The sequence below is a fragment of the Anomaloglossus baeobatrachus genome, chromosome 4 (genome assembly GCF_048569485.1).
Source record: "Anomaloglossus baeobatrachus isolate aAnoBae1 chromosome 4, aAnoBae1.hap1, whole genome shotgun sequence".
Lineage (NCBI taxonomy): Eukaryota > Metazoa > Chordata > Amphibia > Anura > Aromobatidae > Anomaloglossus > Anomaloglossus baeobatrachus.
Window position 1 is genome coordinate 390098888 of NC_134356.1, and position 22937 is coordinate 390121824.

Consider the following 22937-nt stretch of genomic DNA (forward strand, 5'->3'; position numbering starts at 1 on the left):
TTTGTCTCAAATTATTTTCTAGTCCTAATTGTAATTTTAATTCATTGCTATCTTTTTGCTGTGTAAGTAGGGATGAGCAAACCCGAACTGTAAAGTTTGGGATTCGAACTGAACACTGGGTGTCCAGGTCTTTGACTCGAACAAAAAAAAAAAAGTTTGGGTAATGTTCGTATGTTAATAAAGTTTGTTAAAGGCTACAGCACAGCCAATCAGTAAGCATTATTGCATGCAGAAGTTTTCTGCTGCTGTGAACAGTAAAGACAAAAGAAAATGACTTTACCTCCAGCCTATTTTTTTTTTTTTTTTTATAACCAGTGCTGGTAAAATGGACAGCTGGGGGCTGCAACTCTCAGCTGTCTGCTTTACCTTGGCTGCTTATCAAAAATAAAGGGGAATCCCACGTCGTTTTTTTTTAATAAATTGCAAGCCGGTTACTAGGCCTAATTTAGGACTCCTACCTATTGTTGGAAATTGCCACCAAAATATGGAGTCAAATCATGATTATATAGAAGCCTTCTTAGCTTCTAATTTGGGCAAAGACCAAGGTGACCCTTCACCTTTGCCCACATTAGAGCATGATTAGGAGTTGTTGGTAGATTGTGTGTTTTATCTATTATGGATGGTGTAAATCTTTGATTTAATTATGCCTGTAATGATAATGAGACTGCTGAAAAGTAATCTTTAGGTTAAGTTCCCAAAATGTTTGGTGAGTTTTTGATGCAAATTTTCACTGCACAAAAAAATGTAATGTCTTGCAGGTCACCATCAAAGTGATGAATGCGGCAGACAATAGAATCTTATTTACCATAATCTCCTCAGTGATTTCCCTTTATAACGTCTGAGCATCCTGTTGTGGTGACAAATATGTTCCCTTCTTTGCAGGCTTCATCCATGGTAGATATCTCATAACTTGGAAAATCGTTGTCTGCAAAGCATTGATGGGGTCAATCTCTGTAATAGTGACTTTAGCACCAAAGGTTCTCAACGCCTGAGCACAAACATTTCTAATATCTCCATAACTGGCCACCACAGCAACCTTCCTGGTGATCGTAACCTTAGTTGCTAATTGCTTGCTTAAATCCATCAATTAGCAACTCTCAGAAACCATACAACTTATCAAATAAAGGGTGTCCACCCATCTCCTGTCCACCGCCATTAACTTGAGAATGGCGGCAGCTATAGGCATAGAAGTGGTGTCTAGGTATAGTAAAGTATCCATGCGCTACGCAATGAAAACACCTATAGCGCCACCTTGTGGAAAACAACAGTTAGCATTTTTATCTCAAACGGAACGAGATAGAGGGGAAAAAATTGAATTACAAAGTTGTAGGGCATCATCAATTCAATACGAATTGACACCTTAGTTATATATTAAGTGTATACTTATTAATGTCAGTGATTCAATAACTAACGGGAACCGTCAGTTTGCCCTCATTCTTCATTTTGTACAGGTTGTGTACACCAGTTGTGGTCTTTTTGAAAATTCCTTCAATGCCTTTCAGAAGTTCAGGATGTTGGCTGTGAATAATATTGGTAAGATCCCCACCATCATCGATGACCATCTTCAGGAGTTTCCCATCAGAGAAGAACAGGGACTGCTTAATACTCCAGATGTATTCTTAATCAATCTCTCCCTTCCAGGCTTAGACTGGCACACCGGATTCGGCAATGGCTGAGTTGAATTGGGAGTACCGCCGCTGCCGTTGGCAGTACCCGGGGTGATGGAGTGGCCCATCAGCTTTGAGCTTTCCGGGCCCCACTCCCCACTGTGGCTAAGTAGAAGATTTTGCTCTCAGGAGCTCACGCTTGGGATTTCAGTGGGCTGCTTGTTTGGAAAGCCCTATCCCCCTCGTTGCACTAGTGCTCCCGATCTCTGAGCTTCGTAGGAACAGTCCATAGAGGTCCTATCCTCTGCAGGTTAATTGCCGGGTCGCCTGAAGCTTCTCCCCGACCTAGGGTCTGTGTATCTCGTCGTGCCTTCGGTCCCGGATTGGTGATTAGGCCCAGGCTGCTGATAGTCCTCCAAGACAGGTCCCAGGCACCTAGCCTCAATTCCCTGCGACCGGGGGTCCGACTCCTCTAGGTCCAGACCACCGTCTGCGACCTAGTCTGCTTCTCCCCTGGGAGCTACAACTCCCAGCTTCCTCAGAGCTCCTCACAGCTCAAGGGCTAGCACTTAACTGACTTGACACCTCCCTGCCTGAACCCCTAGGTGGGCGGCCCTATTCCAGCTTAAGCAGCCCACTGGTGTGCCTGACAGGGTGTGGTGCAAGGTGTATCTAGGATTTGTGAATGCTGGTGGAGGCAGTACTGCAGGTTAGGTTCCCAGAACCATGGGGGTTCAAATCCTGCACTGGAGAGAGAGAACGTGCAGTACCTTGTGAAGACCTGAGGAGTAGTCCTGGGGTGTCACAGAATAATATCTCACCAATTTACATGCCACACATTGGTATTTGTAGTATAGTGCTACTAATAAGATATATATAAATAGTACTATGCTTAAGTATGGGAAACTGTAGCTATGTAGGAACATGTAGAATTCATGCATTCCTTAACCAAGAATCAGCATAAACACTAGTGCATGCCCTCATCATTTTCCCACCTCGACTACTGCAACCTCCTGCTCTGTGGCCTCCCTTTCAACACTCTTGCATCCCTCCAATCTATTTTAAACTCTGCAGCCCGATTAATCCACCTCTTCCCCCCCGCTATTCCCTGGCCTCGCCACTCTGCCAATCCCTTCACTGGCTTCCCATTGCCGAATGACTTCAGTTTTAAAGCACTAACCATGACATACAAAGCCATCCACAACCTGTCTCCTCCATACATTTGTGACCTAGTCTCTCGGTACCTACCTGCACGTAACCTCTGATCCTCACAAGATCTCCTTCTCCACTCCTCTCATCTCCTCTTCCCACAATCGCATACAAGATTTCTCCTGCGCCTCCCCTTCCTCTGGAACGCTCTACCCCAGCATATCAGACTCTCACCTCCCATGAAAACGTCAAAAGGAACCTGAAGACCCACCTCTTCCGATAAGCCTACAACCTACAATAACCCTCAGTCCATAACATGACTGCGCAACCAGCTCTGTCCTCACCTATTGTACCTGCACCTATTCCCTGTAGACTATGAGCCCACGTGGGCAGGGTTCTCTCTCCTCCTGTACCTGTCTGCTTTTGTAATGTTGATGATTGTTGTACTTGTTTTTATGTATACCCTTTTCACTTACAAAGTGCCATGGAATGAATGGTGCTTTAATAATAATAAAATTGGCATATTATCCATAAGTTTACCAGCCATAATAGCGTTATGCCATGGCTTGTGGCATGCTACTGTGATGCCCCAGGGCTGTGGGGTACTCAGTCCCGGGCGTGTGGTGCTCAGTGGGGAACAGTAGTGGTCGCGGCCCGGTGCCGTAGCACTTGGGGTGAAAAGTAAAAAGGGAAAAATAAGAGTTCTCGACAATGCCACTTGCGGTGTGCGGTCAGGTTATTGTGGCCGCCGCTGCAGGGTTCTGCTGGGGCTGATGGAGTGGTGCAGCTTAGGTGTTTGAGCCCTCCGCAAGCAGAGACAAGCCCCAGCAGTGAATGATGGGGATTGTAGTGGAGAACCGTCTGTGTGAGTGCACGGGGCGATAATGAAACAGTCCGCACCAGTATTGTAGTTTCAACTTGCTTTGCTTTTACTTTTGGTACTTGGACGTGCTGGTTTCAGGTGTATCCGCTCCCCTTGTTCTCCGTGCCAGCTGTGACCTAGGTTGGCTGTCCTCCGTGCACACTTCTTGCGGTTGGACTCCTGTGGCCTAGAGCTACTTGGGAGTCCCTTCGCTTCAGTCTTGGTCCTAATGCAGGTAGCCTGGACTATTTAAGGGGTTCAGTGTGACGGGAGTGTACAACAGAGCAAAGGATGGACGAGGCCGAGGAACGATCCAACAGGTTTATTCACAAGAACACTGGAAAAGCACACGATAAGTCCACGTAAAACAGATTCGGGGGCCCTTCCCGACAATCCTCGGACCGGATTACAAAGCAATCGTCCTTACAGTAGTCCAAAGAGTTCCACACAATCCCACGGGCCGCCACACAGGCCTAGCTCCGTCCGTGTCCACAGCCACCCAGGCTGGGGCTCCTGCTCTCTTCAAGTTTCAGCTCACTCTGAAGTTACAAAAAGGGAAATGCATTGTCTGTGCTCCTTGACCAGCCCACCATGTTTGTTCAGGGGGTAGGGTCACACATCCTATCTTCAATGGTTTGGTCCATCACAGGGCTCCGATATGTCTGCCAGCCACAGTAGATGAAGGGATCCCCTGCTGTGCAGATCAATGACTATTCCTTCACTGGCTAATGCAATTACAGACTAGATACACAACTCTGGATAGAAGAGGACAGGCTATTTACATAATCACATTAGATGCCAAGACTACAATTGTATGAGAGAGACACATTGAGACCAGTAGCTCCCCCAAGAAAATACATGAATTACAACTAATACAACCAGGGAAATATACATATCATGACATAGTATCACAGCATATACAGTGAGAGGGTAAATTACATCTTCACAATCCCTCCCCCTCCCAACTTGTGTACGTACTAGGGACCTCTACAGGTCACTGGATAAGTACACACAGGCAGAGCGTTACTTACATGTGGCTTCATGCAGCCACGAATTGGCATCGTAGCTCTCCCACATCATTGCCCAGGAGAACAGCTGCAGGCAGACCACCCATCACCCCAACCACACATCGCCTGACCCCAAAACCAAAGTTCAGATCCACAGTGGCTGTGGGAATAGTCCTCCATTGTCCACCAGCCAGTTCAATAACAATCCCAGGTCCTCTATGGATTGCCTCAGGCCGAACCACTCGGGGATCAGCCAGTGTGAGGAAAGCACCCGAGTCACAAAATCCAACAAGTCTCTGTCCATCCAGCACAACCTCCTGCAAGTGCTTACCTCGATGAGCAGAAGTCGTCATAACTGCGGGTCGCACCCCGTAAACTGGTGGTGCAACATGGGGGGCTGAGTCACTAGGCCAGTCCTCACATAACGGTGCCACATCTTCCTCCATGGCACTGGGCTGTAAATCATTAACAATCCGATTGGGTGCAGGATCAGTCCTCATTTGAACAGCTGGGCAGGAGACTTGCCGATGCCCTGGCTGTCCACATTGATAGCATCTGAGCTGGGTCTCCCTCCATCCAAGGCGTCCTCTTGGGTAAGGGGTAGGGGAACTTGGAGGCCGGCTCCCACCTGAAGGTGCTGTAGGGGTTTGAGGATGATTCCTCCATGGCCTGGCTGGGCATGAGGCCTGCAAATGCCCGGGATGCCTACAAACATAACACCTGCGCTCTGTTACTTCCTCTCCCCGGCGTATTCCAGAAAGTGCAGTAGAAGCAACTGGAGGCACATTAACACGGGTATCAACATGTGGTGGCTTAGAGGAACGGGGAACAATGGGGACAGAATAACTGGGGGCATCCGGTGTTGTGGAGCTGTTAGGCGTCTCTCCATCCTCCAACAGAACCCTCCACTGAGGCTTGATGGTGAGAGCCTCATCAGCGAGAGCAGCAGCTTCCTCCACTGTCGCTGGTTTTCTCTCACGCACCCATTCCCGGATCTCAGCGGGGCACTGGGCAAAGAATTGTTCTTTTAGGATGACCTGCAGGAAGGTCTCCCAAGATAAGGCCTCCTCTGCCTCCAGCCAGCGATTACATATTTGTTTGAGTCTATGAGCATATATCTTAAAAGACACTTCCCCATCACAGGCTAAAGCACGGAACTGAGTCCTGTAAGTGTCTGGGGTCACAGCATAATGTTCTAGAATAGTCTGTTTAATATCCGCATACTCACAGTTTCACCGAGGGTCCATAGCTCTATAGGCTTCAGCAGCTCCCCCCTCTAGGAGCCCAACCAGATGCCGGACACGCTCCCTGTCCGGGACTTCCATTAATCGACACTGATGCTCAAAGTCCTGGAAGAAGCCCTCAATGTCGCCTGCAGCCTCATTAAACGGCTTAAAGTCTTTGCGGGACACCCTGGGAAGTTCCCTCATGATGGGTGCTGGGGTTACAGTCTGTCTGGAACCTCTCGCGGCTTCCACAGCGAGCTCCTTATCCAGCAGTGCCATCTCCTCCATCCTGCGCTCCTTCTCTTTAGCTCCACGCATGGCCTCCCTCTTATCTTCTATGGTGGCCTCATCTCCAAGCAGTGCCATCTCCTCCTTGTACCACACAACCCATTGACTTTTTTGGGTATTCACCTCCGGCTGCCGTCTTTCTTCCGTTTGCTGTGAGGATCCTTCCTCCACGTCATTTTGCGAACAGACTCCTTCTAGCGCCTCAATCAGCTGCTCCTTGGAGAGTCCTTTGAAACGAACTCCTACTTCACGGGCCTTTGATTGCAGGCTCCCCAAAGTCCAGGTCTTGTACTCTGCAGTGCTGGTTCCTGATGTTGAGCCATTGTCCTCCATTCCTTCTGCTCTGATCCCAGCGCTGCCAACCAGTTTGTGACGGGAGTGTACAACAGAGCAAATGATGGACGAGGCCGAGGAACGATCCAACAGGTTTATTCACAAGAACACTGGAACAGCACACGATAAGTCCACGTAAAACAGATTCGGGGGCCCTTCCCGACAATCCTCAGACCGGATTACAAAGCAATCGTCCTTACAGTAGTCCAAAGAGTTCCACACAATCCCACGGGCCGCCACACAGGCCTAGCTCCGTCCGTGTCCACAGCCACCCAGGCTGGGGCTCCTGCTCTCTTCAAGTTTCAGCTCACTCTGAAGTTACAAAAAGGGAAATGCATTGTCTGTGCTCCTTGACCAGCCCACCATGTTTGTTCAGGGGGTAGGGGTCACACATCCTATCTTCAATGGTTTGGTCCATCACAGGGCTCCGATATGTCTGCCAGCCACAGTAGATGAAGGGATCCCCTGCTGTGCAGATCAATGACTATTCCTTCACTGGCTAATGCAATTACAGACTAGATACACAACTCTGGATAGAAGAGGACAGGCTATTTACATAATCACATTAGATGCCAAGACTACAATTGTATGAGAGAGACACATTGAGACCAGTAGCTCCCCCAAGAAAATACATGAATTACAACTAATACAACCAGGGAAATATACATATCATGACATAGTATCACAGCATATACAGTGAGAGGGTAAATTACATCTTCACATTCAGTCCCTGGTCCCCTCTTTGCTGCTTGTGCTTCAGACTCTTTGGGTTGGCGATGGACCCTGGAGATCTTCTCACCCGGCAAGTTAACAGCTGACCATAAAGTGTCCCTCTGACCTAGGGTCTGCACCCCGCCTTGTGCTGAGTCCTGTGAGCCTTGGTTCCAGACTTAACTATATATAACCCTTAAAAACACGTACTTTATTAATAGTCATTAAAATCCACACCCTTTGTGCAAAATATTTCATAAGGGAAAAATGAAGGGAGGAGAGTAAGATACTCGCCCTTTACAGTAACCCTCCCTCCTGTCCACTACCTACCGAGGGGGTTGGCACCCTGATACCTGCGAAAAATGGCGCCCCCACTCAATGGTGGCTGTCCCTGATATGACCCTCAATGAACCCTCAGCAAAGTGATGAAAAATAGATAGGGTTAACAACTCATACACAGGGTACAGACATTCACAGTGGACAGAAAAAATGGAACAGCTGCACATGAACCTCAGGTTTAAGACCAACATCAAATGCCACTGGTAGTTCTAGGGGCAATAGTACAGACCGATGAACAAATCCAATGTACTGAATATGAGATACCACTTGTGCCTCCAAAAGCAATAGTACAATGGATATGTGGCCCTATAAAGCCCCAAGCACCCTTGGATACCACAAAACAATTATATACACCTGATATCCAAGATCACTCCTTGGTATGCCTAATAAGTGGAAGACAAAATATGGTGTATGAGGCGTTATTGGGGCTAATTTGGGAAGCGCACATGAACCCACCTTACAGATAAGTCATTGACTAACCTGTATGACCAATACTGGTTGATTCATTATATCACACTTGGTATGATTCATTCCGTATATGGGCAGACTGGCTGTTTAGTATGATGGCATCTGAGGCCAGAATCTGCTCATAAGCCTGCACATTGTTTTTGCACTATACACCATATTTTGTCTTCCACTTATTAGGCATACCAAGGAGTGATCTTGGATATCAGGTGTATATAATTGTTTTGTGGTATCCAAGGGTGCTTGGGGCTTTATAGGGCCACATATCCATTGTACTATTGCTTTTGGAGGCACAAGTGGTATCTCATATTCAGTACATTGGATTTGTTCATCGGTCTGTACTATTGCCCCTAGAACTACCAGTGGCATTTGATGTTGGTCTTAAACCTGAGGTTCATGTGCAGCTGTTCCATTTTTTCTGTCCACTGTGAATGTCTGTACCCTGTGTATGAGTTGTTAACCCTATCTATTTTTCATCACTTTGCTGAGGGTTCATTGAGGGTCATATCAGGGACAGCCACCGTTGAGTGGGGATGGCATTTTTCGCAGGTATCAGGGTGCCAACCCCCGCGGTAGGTAGTGGACAGGAGGGAGGGTTACTGTAAAGGGCGAGTATCTTACTCTCCTCCCTTCATTTTTCCCTTATGAAATATTTTGCACAAAGGGTGTGGATTTTAATGACTATTAATAAAGTACGTGTTTTTAAGGGTTATATATAGTTTGGTATGCAACACCCCCTTTACATATATTTGCCTTGGTTCCAGACTTCCACAGGCGTCCCACGGTTCCTGGAGTATTCCACTTCCACAGGTAACCCACGGTGCCTGGAGTCCTGGTTCCGTACTCCACAGTCCCTCACACCTTTTACAGCACTCCGGTGTTGCTTCAGGTCTTTTCTGTACTTTTCTGTACTTTTCGCTCTTTTCTCCTCACAACTCCTCTACTCCTTCCTTTACACTCCTCGACTTCACTTCTCTCCTCACTTAACTGAACTGACTACTTCCTCCCGCCAACTGACCACTGGCCCCTGCCCCTCGCTGGGTCTCTCCCTACAGTTTGGGTGGCTACTTTCCAATCAGTGCCCTTCCCTTATACCTGTTGCTAGGCAGTGTCCCAGTCTGGTATTGGGGTTGTGTATGTGGCTTGAGGGTGCTGGTGTACTGGCCAGCACGAATATTCCGGGGTTTGGGTTTCCACTGGTTACATTTGTGGCACCTAGTACTGCAGGGGTGCTACATTACATAAAAAGCGTAACTATTTTTTTTTACATTAGTTGATGTAGGGCACTTTTTTGCGTATTTGGGCAACACTGTGGCTCAGTGGTTAGCACTGCAGTCTTGCAGCACTGGGGTCCTCGGTTCATATCCCACTAAAGTCAACATCTGCAAGGAGTTTGTATGTTCTCCCCGTGTTTGTGTGGGTTTCCTCCGGGTACTCTGGTGTCCTTCCACACTCCAAAGACATACAGATAGGGATTTTAGATTGTGAGCCCCAGTGGGGACAGTGATTATCTGTGAGCCCCAGTGGGGACAGTGATGATGAACTCTGTCATCCCTATGGCGACAATAATGATGATCTATGTGAGCCCCAATGGGGACAAGTGATGATGATCTATGTGATCCCCAATGGGGACAGTGATGATGCTTTTTGTGAGCCCCAATGGGGACAGTGATGATGATGTTCTTTGTGATGATGATGTTCTCTCACAGCTCCTTAGACTAAGCATGGCCCCCTGCTATTCAGAACAGATGCCTGAAGAGTAGTCTCTGCAGTTCACGTCTGTTTAGACCTCTGGGCTGGATCATTATAGTAGTGATACTTCAGTACTGCTCCCATACTTATAAACCATCCCTTACAGGACCATCATGCTGTCTTCCTCACAATGTGACTTCTGGGGTCGGCTATACCTATCGCCAAGTGCTCTGAGCCACAGTCCACAACCATTACAGCGAATCACCAGCATGTTACATTAGAGCAACCGATGCACCAGTATGATGCCCAGTGTAATAAGATAATCTCACCACTGTACATGGCACACTATGCTATTTGTAAAATAGTGCGCCTAATAACATATACAAATATGGAGTAACCCTTGACTCTGCTCTATCTTTTAAGCCACATTTCCAAGCCCTCTTCAACTCATGCCGATTACAACTCAAAAATATCTCCCGGATCCGTGCTTTCCTTAACCAAGAATCAGCAAAAACATTAGTGCATGCCCTCATCATCTCCCGCCTTGACTACTGCAGCCTCCTGCTCTTTGGCCTCCCTTCCAACACTCTTGCACCCCTCCAATCTATCCTAAACTCTGCGGCCCGCTTAATCCACCTCTCCCCTCGCTACTCCCCAGCCTCGCCACTCTGCCAATCCCTTCACTGGCTTCCCATCGCCCAACGACTCCAGTTCAAAACATTAACCATGACATACAAAGCCATGCACAAACTGTCTCCTCCCTACATCTGTGACCTAGTCTCCCGGTACCTACCTGCACGCAACCTCAGATCCTCACAAGATCTTCTTCTCTGCTCCTCTCTTATCTCCTCTTCCCACAATCGCATACAAGATTTCTCCCGTGCATCCCCCATACTCTGGAACGCTCTACCTCAGCACATCAGACTCTCCCCTACCGTGGAAAGTTTCAAGAGGAACCCCAAGACCCATCTCTTCCAACAAACATACAACCTACAATAACCCTCAGTCCAGTAGACCACTGGGCAACCAGCTCTGTCCTCACCTATTGTACCATCACCCATTCCCTGTAGACTGTGAGCCCTCGCGGGCAGGGTCCTCTTTCCTCCTGTACCAGTATGTTTTGTACTGTTAATGATTGATGTACGTATACCCTCTTTCACTTGTAAAGCGCCATGGAATAAATGGCGCTATAATAATAAATAATAATAATAAATAGCAGTATGCAGAAATAGGGGCAACTTTCTTCCCTGAGAAGAGATATGTAGAAATACCACCATATTAACCATAAGTTTACCAGCTATTATATGCCATGGCTTGTGGCACGTTATAGATCTATAATGTTCTCAAATTTGTTCAGGAAATGTTATTTTCAGTGCATTTATTCTCTGTAATTTGTGCCTTATTATGCACTAAAGTCTTTCCAGAAGCAGATCACAATAAATGGAGGCCTCGACGACAGCTGAAAGATGGAAAAAAGTGAAGTTTATATGTATTTATTTTTTAAACCCCTTTGTGACCTCTACAATCTGGCAATATGGCTGCCAGACAGATTCGGAAAAATGTGGATGCTGGACATCTTTTTCATATACTTTATGAATAAAAATATTGTTTACACAGAGAAACTGATGACGCCGATAGATCTCACCCGTGTCACAGCTGTTACAACTGTATCCAGTGCAGGTAAGCTAAATAAAAGTAAATATCTCACAAATATATTTAATACCTGATTAAAGCCCCAAGAGAAGACAACTTTCTATGCATGGGTCCTACTGTGAGGCTCATGATGCAATGCTGCCATCTAGTGGAGAAGAAAAAAAACATGATATGTATTTGAGATATTCAATCTGATCCACCTTTTTGAGCCATTTTCAGTTTTGCGATATTAATAATCTACCCTTGCCTGGCCTCACTACTGTAAATGTTGCTCTTTGGTCATATGTAGATTATAAACTATTGATCTAAGACCTTTGGTATGCATTCAGAAAATATCTTCAAAAACAACATGTATACATTGTACAGTAACTGTTAGCTCAACAACATGGCCGGACTGGCCATCGAACATATCTGGCTGGGTCGGTTGTGGGAAGCAGGGTAGGTGAGACTGTTACAGTTACTGTTAAAGGGAACCTGTCAGGTCCCTGATGCGTTCTGACCTATAAGCAGGGTGATGTGTGGCCTAGAAACCCCTTCCTACCCATCCCTGTGTTGTAATATTGTGTAATATGAATGTATAAAAAAAAGTTTTAATACTTACATATTCCCTATGTAAATGATCAGAGGGTCTAGTCCCTTGGGCATCGCATCACCCCGTGGGTGTTTGCATGGTTTCCGTGGAATCACGCCCCTGTGGGTGTGATACTGTAACGGGGTGCCAGGGGTGCCTCGGGGCTTGTAGTCGTGGCCCCTTCGATCAGGCTTACCCCTGGTTCCGCCGTCACTATCGGGACAGGAGATGTCTTGGTGGGGCAGAGTGTGGTGGTGCAGATGTCGTCCGACGTATAAACACTCTCCAGGCATGATTCGGTGCAAATAAAAGACATTCTTTATTTCACAACTCTTCCCACAACCGGCAGTTACAGATGACGTTACGTTTTCCTTAGCTGGGGGGAAAGCCTGCCCTGACGTCTCCTCCAGTGGGGATGTGCCCGGCTATTCTGCTTCACCCGGCTCCCACTACGGCTACCCACAGACCGGACCCACACCGGGACTGCTTCGCTCTTTGAGGTTCCGCCCGCTCCTTTTCTCTCCGGCTTCCCTATTCTTCCAGCTCCCACACTCTGCCCCTGCTCCGCTTCTTCTCTCCCGTCCCGGACACAACTGCCTTCTCGATCTCACACTTTCCTCCACAACACTACTCCTCCCTCCCCTTTCTGCTGCCGGCTCCTCCTACCACCTGTTTCTGTGAGACAGCCGTCCCACCCGGCCACTAGGGGGACCCACTAAAACAATATCATAACAATAAAAACATTTTTATTAATAACAATGTTCCGGGTAGACTGTGCTTCCTTGTAAGGGGTCTGCCCACCCCTTACAATACCATGGATTTACAGGAGCGACGTCACCATCAGCTCCTTGAGATCCCGCGCGTGTGCGCTTGCCATTCCCACAGCCTTGTTATCCAGGTGCTTGCTTGTCAGCTTCAGATGCGTTCTGTGCATGGTGGGAACCGCAGGAGTCTTCTGAACATGCGCAGTGCGTGTCTGAAGCCGACAAGCAACTATGACGCCCTGGCCTATCAGGTCGTCACAGGATATTGTGCAATCTGCCCTTCTGTGCAATATCCACCCAATCCTTGGTTTTGGGTCTCTAACCAAATGGTGTTGCCAAAGACCAGCTAATCAAAATCCTAGGAACACTCTGCACCACACCCACCAGACACACCAGTGGACGGTCTAAGTGGAATAGGGTCGCCCACTTGGGGGGTTGGTTAAGGGAAGGTCAGGAGTGTCAGGAGTAGGGGAGTGCAGTGTTGGAAGTGAAGGAGAGAGGAGGTCAGGAGCTGGGCTCCTTGTAAGTACTAGGTAGCAGACGTTGGTCTGGGCCTGGTAGGAGCTGGACCCCCGGTCGCAGGGGATCGAGACAAGGGGCACGGCATTGTCGTGGAGGACAGCCGGCGGCCTTGTAACATCACTGGGCTGGGACCAGGGCACGACGGGGTACGTGGACCCTAGGTCAGGGAGTAGCTTCAGGCAACCTGACAATTTACCCGACGAGAATGGAGCCTTCAAGATCCGCTCTCCACCCGCTCCAAAATTGGGGTACTAGCGCAACGAGAGGGATAGGACTTTACACTAAAATGGTCCAAGAAATCCCAAGCATGAACCCTGAGAGCAAGCTCCCTCAGTTAGCCATTTTGGGAAGTGGGACCCGACTAGTTTCAGGCTACAGGGACCAACCAGTGAGTAACAAGGTGCCAAGGGAAAGGTCACAGATCAACAGGCAACACCAACGAAAACGGGACCCAGGCGTGCCCCCCCTCAGCGGCAGCGGTGTCCAGAACTTTGGTTTACTACAGTTGTCGGTGTCAGCGTTATTGGACTGAGTGAGTACGCAAGTGACCCTTACCTCCCTGTCACCATCACCGAGTCCCGGGGCACTCCCCCTACCCGTGGAGGGGTTAAACACCTGGCTGCCCACTCCATCGCCACCGGGTACTCCCAGCCGCAGCGGTGGTACTTCACCTTACCACACACCACGGGTGGCGTCACAAACTATTCCATACAATACCCCCTGTAAATACCCCCCTTCTTTCTATTCGAGTGGCCACGAGACCCCCCGGGTCGGGACGCCCCTCGAGCCACCGTGGATCCAGATCCGAGCAGCCCGGCTGCTGGCACGGGGGGCAGTATGTGACGCCCTAGCAAAACCAGGTTGTCACAGAGACTGCACAGATCTTCCAGGTGCAGGACTCTATCCTCCTTGGCATACCAACCAAACCCACACCCGGGTACATAACACCAGCCAGTAAAGCCTCGTCACCCCCCATGACAATAGGGACACACCAGTGGGCGGGACAAGGTGGATGGGAGCGCCCACCTAGGGGTCCTGAGGTGTGCTAGGAGGGAACAAGAAAGTTAAACTGAGGAGGAGGAAGTGAAAGGAGTGTGGAGTGACAGTAGAGTCAGGGGTTGGGGCCCCTGGACTACTGAACTACTGACTAGGTGGCAGACGGCAAACAGGACCACAGGCGATGGAGATCCGGTCACAGGAGACCTTAAGTGGACCGGGGCAGGGTTGTAGCCCACCGGTGCCGACAGCGGAAATCCGGTCCGGAGGCCGGGCACAGTCGGGGTGCCTGGACCCTAGGGCGAGGAAGGTTTCAAGCCACTTGTCAATTAGTCAGCCGGGGGCAAGATTCTATGTCTTGTCCCACCAGCAAGCCCAGAGAGCGAAACGGAAGCCCAACGCGGGGGATAGGGTGTCCGCCAGAACCCACAGAGATCCCAAGGGTCAGATTTCGCAGGCCACAGCTCCCAACATACAAAGTTACCGGGAATGGACTTCCACCGTTTCAAGCGGAGTTGTCCTGTTGAAGACACAAACACTGAGTGCAGGAGGAAGGGTCCCCTGTTTGCTGTACCAGGGTGTGGGACCCTAATACAACCGCCGGAGGTTACCAGTCACTGGCAATTTGGTTTACTACTGGACTCTGTGTGAATTTCCTTGTGAGTACACCATCCTTGTCCGGTCCAACCCTGCATGACACTCTCCGCCGCACATTGCCCCGTTCACCTGGGCGACGGGACAACACCTCCCCTACCCGTGGAGGAGATACCATCCTGCTGCCCCACTCCATCAGCCCCGGGTGTCCCATATCCAAGCAGCGGCGGTGCTACCAACTCTCACCGCAACCCACGGGTGGTGTCACTGACAAACTTTTCCACTGTAAATACACCCTTTCTACGGTTGTGAAGACGGAAGGCCGCACGAGCCCGGATCCGGCTGCCACTCGAGCCACAGTAACAATCCCGGATCCGAGCACCCCCTTGCGGAGGTCTGGCCCCTGTCCGCAACACGGTACACAAGCACGCAGATGACAAGGCTGCGGGAATGGCAAGCACGCACACGCGGGATCTCAAGGAGCTGACGGTGACGTAACTCACGTAAATCCATGCTATCACACCCACAGGGGCAGGATACCACGGAAACCATGCAAACACCCACGGGGCAATGCGACGCCCAGGGTTCTAGACCCCCTGATCATTTTCATAGGGAACATGTAAGTATTAAAACATTTTTTTAAACATTAATATTACACAATATGACAACACAGGGATGGGTATGAAGGGGTTTCTAGGCCACACATCACCCTGCTTGTAGGTCAAAACGCATAAGGGACCTGACAGATTCCCTTTAACAACTGACAAGGGCTGTATGTGGACCCTCTTATGTTATAGGGGCTGTGTGGGGTCTATCACATGTGAGGAACCAGCATATTTTATTGAGGGCTGGCTGTGTGGGAACAGTCATACATTATGGGGGGCTATTTGAGCAAAAGCATATGCTATGAGGAGCTGTGTGGGTGTAAGAGTGGTGGCCAATGGTTATCATGTTCCTGCCCCTGAAGACACCAATTGTGTCATTGTATTGTCATGTAATGTGAATAATATCTTATGTCTTTTGTAAATATTATGTCATGTGAAGTGTATTGTATTGTGATATAGAGTGTGATAAGCAATAGTAATATGATGTAATCTTCATATAGAGTAATATATAATATAATGTTTAACATGAAATGATATAAGGTGTAGAATGTTTGTTAGGAAATTTTGCCCAGCAACAGACCACAGGGACAGAAAAGTTGTGTTAGGACTAGCCCACCCTGGGATTGTTCAGCTGGCAGGGAAAGGACAGTACATTGTGGAAGGAGTCAGTGAAGGCCTAGTGAGTAAACATGACAGAAATATAACTGGTTGATCATGAAGGTCGCATAGAGTGAGTGGTTTGTGGCAATGGAGCAAAGGAGACAGAAGTCAATATAGCAGGAATCTCGAGAGTGGTAGGAGACAAGCTGTGAACAGCATGATAACTAGAGACCGCTCCTCGAACAGAGTGGCCGCAGACTGTAGGAGTCAGAGAATGGAACCGTAACAGCCAGGCATCTTATATGTAAACGTACTGGGTGACTTCTACTGATGCAGGGCTGTAGCGGCCAGACCCCTTAAGCGTCAAGGTATTGGGTTACAGTCAAAATTACAACATTGCACTCTCAAAAGCAAAAAAATGAGGAATGAAGAAGGTTTGTTCTTTGCAAAATTCTTGTATTTTTATTGAAATGTGACAGGGAAACGTTTCGGCCCAATAGAAGGCCTTTCTCACGCCTAGTCACTAGGATGAAGAAAAAATGATAATCAGTTTTATACAATAATATACAATATTTACCTATATACAAATAAATAACATAAAAACCATGAGAGGTATGGTCTTGATGCATTTGAGACAACGACAAGTGGGAGATTTGGCTTTTGTAAAGCAGATTCTGCTAGATGCAGGGATAAGTGAAATAGAGGTGGTCCACCAAGAATATAGCTGGGTTGGGTTCACAGTGAACGATTTCTGTAAATAAATGTAATATGGACATATGACTAATTATGTGCATAACTCATGTAAATAATCTTTAGTATGTGTTTCAGATACCTGTTTTGTTACTCTTAAAAGGGTTTATACGTCCTTGGAGATATACGTAGAGATTAAGAGGATATATCATACGTTGTGCCTTAAAGAATACAGAGTATATTAACGCCATATGTAGTATACATTTATCTAAGCCCACTTCCGGTCAATTTATTACCTTAGATTGTTGAGAATGCAGGAAGTAGTTTCTAATGTAGCTCTAGCTATATTGCACAAAGAATTTCCATCTGTAAGATAGTAAAATAAATGACCAGAGTTCCGCAGTGAGGTGTATGTGATTTGGTATAGGGCTATGGAGGAGTAAAACATCATATAGTAAAAGGATCAGCACATAGGGTAAGCTTTAGAGACTGATATTCAGTCTATTTGTATATAGCAAAGAAGCTGCAATACCTGTGGCTTGTACATCAGAGGTTACAATGCTGTGGTGGACTGAGCCCTCTAGAGTAAAGATGGAGTTTGTATTAGGAGTCTGTATGACAATTTTTCGTTTACCTTCCAGAGCGTTATCGACATACCTTGCTGCCTCCTTCCCAGGATGTGGCCGAATGCAGTGTATGTCAGGGTTAGACAGCTATTTAATGCCGCTAACCGGAAGTGCCCGACGCCCTCAGCGCATGCGCGGTAGGAATATGTGTCCGTATTAAGTTATATGCGGTACCGTTAAGTCTGTAAGAGAGGTGCCCGCGCATGCGCAGTGTGTTGTATTACGGACTTAGAGTAGAAACGCAGCACCAGAGACGTGCTGGCCACATATATATGTAATTAAGCCAGTTGACAGAAGAAAACAAGTCAAGAGAGGGTAGAGGGAAGCGCACCATTCATATGAAAGCATATTACTAAGGTGGAAGTTTTTTTGGAAAAGAAAATTACACATGTATTAGAGAATCAACAGGAACAATAAACCAGATAAACTGGACAAGTTGGATATTGCATTATTACATATTTAGAGGAATACTGTAGAGCCAGGGCTCAGAGTAATAGTGCAGTATAGACACATATTGACTTCCAAAGATCTACAACAAACAAAAAATGAGTTTCATGTTAATAATAGACTTCTTTCTTATTCAAAGAGGACCAGGAGGAGGGTCAGAGCTGGCTCTACAGTATTCCTCTAAATATGTAATAATGCAATATCCAACTTGTCCAGTTTATCTGGTTTATTGTTCCTGTTGATTCTCTAATACATGTGTAATTTTCTTTTCCAAAAAAACTTCCACCTTAGTAATATGCTTTCATATGAATGGTGCGCTTCCCTCTACCCTCTCTTGACTTGTTTTCTTCTGTCAACTGGCTTAATTACATATATATGTGGCCAGCACGTCTCTGGTGCTGCGTTTCTACTCTAAGTCCGTAATACAACACACTGCACATGCGCGGGCACCTCTCTTACAGACTTAACGGTACCGCATATAACTTAATACGGACACATATTCCTACCGCGCATGCGCTGAGGGCGTCGGGCACTTCCGGTTAGCGGCGTTAAATAGCTGTCTAACCCTGACATACACTGCATTCGGCCACATCCTGGGAAGGAGGCAGCAAGGTATGTCGATAACGCTCTGGAAGGTAAACGAAAAATTGTCATACAGACTCCTAATACAAACTCCATCTTTACTCTAGAGGGCTCAGTCCACCACAGCATTGTAACCTCTGATGTACAAGCCACAGGTATTGCAGCTTCTTTGCTATATACAAATAGACTGAATATCAGTCTCTAAAGCTTACCCTACAGTTAGGTCCAGAAATATTTGGACAGTGACACAAGTTTTGTTATTTTAGCTTTTTACAAAAACATGTTCAGAAATACAATTATATATATAATATGGGCTGAAAGTGCACACTCCCAGCTGCAATATGAGAGTTTTCACATCCAAATCGGAGAAAGGGTTTAGGAATCATAGCTCTGTAATGCATAGCCTCCTCTTTTTCAAGGGACCAAAAGTAATTGGACAAGGGACTCTAAGGGCTGCAATTAACTCTGAAGGCGTCTCCCTCGTTAACCTGTAATCAATGAAGTAGTTAAAAGGTCTGGGGTTGATTACAGGTGTATGGTTTTGCATTTGGAAGCTGTTGCTGTGACCAGACAACATGCGGTCTAAGGAACTCTCAATTGAGGTGAAGCAAAACATCCTGAGGCTGAAAAAAAAAAAATCCATCAGAGAGATAGCAGACATGCTTGGAGTAGCAAAATCAACAGTCGGGTACATTCTGAGAAAAAAGGAATTGACTGGTGAGCTTGGGAACTCAAAAAGGCCTGGGCGTCCACGGATGACAACAGTGGTGGATGATTGCCGCATACTTTCTTTGGTGAAGAAGAACCCGTTCACAACATCAACTGAAGTCCAGAACACTCTCAGTGAAGTAGGTGTATCTGTCTCTAAGTCAACAGTAAAGAGAAGACTCCATGAAAGTAAATACAAAGGGTTCACATCTTGATGCAAACCATTCATCAATTCCAAAAATAGACAGGCCAGAGTTATATTTGCTGAAAAACACCTCATGAAGCCAGCTCAGTTCTGGAAAAGTATTCTATAGACAGATGAGACAAAGATCAACCTGTACCAGAATGATGGGAAGAAAAAAGTTTGGAGAAGAAAGGGAACGGCACATGATCCAAGGCACACCACATCCTCTGTAAAACATGGTGGAGGCAACGTGATGGCATGGGCATGCATGGCTTTCAATGGCACTGGGTCACTTGTGTTTATTGATGACATAACAGCAGACAAGAGTAGCTGGATGAATTCTGAAGTGTACAGGGATATACTTTCAGCCCAAATTCAGCCAAATGCCGCAAAGTTGATCGGACGGCGCTTCATAGTACAGATGGACAATGACCCCAAGCATACAGCCAAAGCTACCCAGGAGTTCATGCGTGCAAAAAAGTGGAACATTCTGCAATGGCCAAGTCAATCACCAGATCTTAACCCAATTGAGCATGCATTTCACTTGCTCAAATCCAGACTTAAGACGGAAAGACCCACAAACAAGCAAGACCTGAAGGCTGCGGCTGTAAAGGCCTGGCAAAGCATTAAGAAGGAGGAAACCCAGCGTTTGGTGATGTCCATGGGTTCCAGACTTAAGGCAGTGATTGCCTCCAAAGGATTCGCAACAAAATATTGAAAATAAAAATATTTTGTTTGGGTTTGGTTTATTTGTCCAATTACTTTTGACCTCCTAAAATGTGGAGTGTTTGTAAAGAAATGTGTACAATTCCTACAATTTCTATCAGATATTTTTGTTCAAACCTTCAAATTAAACGTTACAATCTGCACTTGAATTCTGTTGTAGAGGTTTCATTTCAAATCCAATGTGGTGGCATGCAGAGCCCAACTCGCGAAAATTGTGTCACTGTCCAAATATTTCTGGACCTAACTGTATGTGCTGATCCTTTTACTATATGATGTTTTACTCCTCCATAGCCCTATACCAAATCACATACACCTCACTGCGGAACTCTGGTCATTTATTTTACTATCTTACAAATGGAAATTCTTTGTGCAATATAGCTAGAGCTACACTAGAAACTATTTCCTGCATTCTCAACAAACTTAAGGTAATAAATTGACCGGAAGTGGGCTTAGATAAATGTATACTACATATGGCGTTAATATACTCTGTATTCTTTAAGGCACAACGTATGATATATCCTCTTAATCTCTACGTATATCTCCAAGGACGTATAAACCCTTTTAAGAGTAACAAAACAGGTATCTGAAACACATACTAAAGATTATTTACATGAGTTATGCACATAATTAGTCATATGTCCATATTACATTTATTTACAGAAATCGTTCACTGTGAACCCAACCCAGCTATATTCTTGGTGGACCACCTCTATTTCACTTATCCCTGCATCTAGCAGAATCTGCTTTACAAAAGCCAAATCTCCCACTGGAAGGTATGCCAATGCCCCGTACTCCTCTTTTTTCCCCCTTTTTTTTCCCCCCTTTTTGTCTCTTCTCCCATACTAAGCTACTATCTTAATAACTACCAATAACTTATTACTTTCTATATGTATCTTTTATTCAGCCTTTTTCTGATCTCTTTTATCTCTTGTCGTTGTCTCAAATGCATCAAGACCATACCTCTCATGGTTTTTATGTTATTTATTTCTATATATGTAAATATTGTATATTATTGTATAAAACTGATTATCATTTTTTTTTCATCCTAGTGACTAGGCGTGAGAAAGGCCTTCTATTGGGCCGAAACGTTCCCCTGTCACATTTCAATAAAAATAAAAATACAAGAATTTTGCAAAGAACAAACCTTGTTCATTCCTCATTTTTTTGCTTTTGAGAATGCAATGTTGTAATTTTGACTGTAATATTGGACCTTGGTCCTCACATTTGCACCTCAACCTCCTTCACTTGGCCGTGTGCACACCAAATCTCTTCAAAAAAGGTATTGGGTTAATCTCTTTTGGTGTGTGACATAGTCAACCAACCGAATAGTGTCCTGCCTGACATCCGTGTGTGCAAAACATTATTCCATTCAATATGGGACCCTTGAGGAGACCGGATGTAGAAATGCTGGAAGGGAAGGTGACCACCACAGTGTATACTGTACCGCTGGAGTGGGTTGTCCTGGGATTCCCCCACCCAGTTAGATTGGATGTAACACATAGGGAAGTTGAACTGTGTCTGTTAATGCAAAGTGAAAATGTATTGTACTGGAATATATGTGCTCACTATTGGAAGTGTAAAATTGTGATCATCAATGAGCCAAACAGAATCGTGGCTTAAAGTGAACAGTTGGTCTTCTTGTGCTTGTGAAAATCATCATCCAGTTCTGACCAGCCGACACCAGCAGCAGAATGCAGCCTACAAGGGTTTCCAGCCTAGAGCGCCAAAGTCTACACACCCAGCTAGGGCCAGGTATTTCTTGTAGCATACCAAGGTGTCCACAGTCAATCCCTCTCCCTTGACTACCGCCTCATGCCACTCTACATGGGAATCAATGTACTCAGTGGGGGGCTCTGTAGGAACCATTATACGTTAAAGGGGGGCTGTGTGTGGATAATAATAATAATTTATTCATTTATATAGCGCTATTAATTCCACAGCGCTTTACATACAATGGCAACACTGTCTCCATTGGGGCTCACATCTTGGTTCCCTATCAGTATCTTTTTGTAGTGTGGGAGGAAACTGGAGAACCCGGATGAAACCCACGCAAGCACGGGGAGAACATACAAACTCCTTGCATATGTTGTCCTTGGTGGGATTTGAACCCAGGACCCCAGCGCTGCAAGACTGCAGTGCTAAGCAGTGAGCAACCGTGCTGCCTGCTGGATCATCATACTCTATAGGTTACTGTGTTTGGGACCATCATACTCTATAGGGGCTGTGTGGAGACTATCATATGTTATGGGGGGGGCTCTGTGGAAAGCATCATACTTTAGGGGGCCTGTGGTAGGCCTCACACTATATTGGAGCTTTGATTGATTTCATACTGTGTGGGTGTGAGTGGCTGTGGTGAGTATCTTACTGTGTGAGGTGCTGTGGATCCTTGGGGTTTGTGATGCAATTATAAAAGTGTAGGAATGTGGGGACATCATACTATTAGGGGGCATTTTAGGTGCAGCGTACTGTATGGGGGCCATGGAAAGTGACGAGAATATTAAGGGGCTTCAGTTTGCAAACTGGAATAAATATTCCTCTTCACGTTTTGAAAGTTGGGCGGTATGCCCTTCTGTGACTGCGACTTTGTGTTGTTAGCAATAATTTTGTATGGGGTCCCGTGATTTCTATGTATGCCCTCGCTCAGAAGCATTATTACAAAAGAGGCCTGAGGGACATTAATGTAAGGAAGCACAATGAGGGATTATTAGCATTAATATAAGAATGCACAGGAAGTGTGTACTATTATAGGGAGGTACGGGTTTATTATTAAAAGCGGTCAAGGGTGAATTGATAGGGTGCTAATTAGCTGAGGTGGATCCTCAAGCCCAAAGTCCAGGTGGGCACATGAGCCATGGGTGTTGGTGCAGCATGCAGTTGAGGCATGCAGAGAACAGACAGCAGAGACACTGGAGACCACAGGCAGACTGAAGACCATTAGCAGAGGTACTGAAAGCTGTAGGAAGGCAGGGGACATACAGGAAACTGCAGAC

At 46.4% G+C, this 22937-nt stretch overlaps 1 pseudogene; it reads right to left on the reverse strand.

Moving 5' to 3' along the window:
* Positions 1–686: 686 nt before the first annotated feature.
* The window catches only part of LOC142302433 (adenosylhomocysteinase A-like), a 35718-nt pseudogene continuing 13467 nt past the window's right edge, over positions 687–22937 (reverse strand).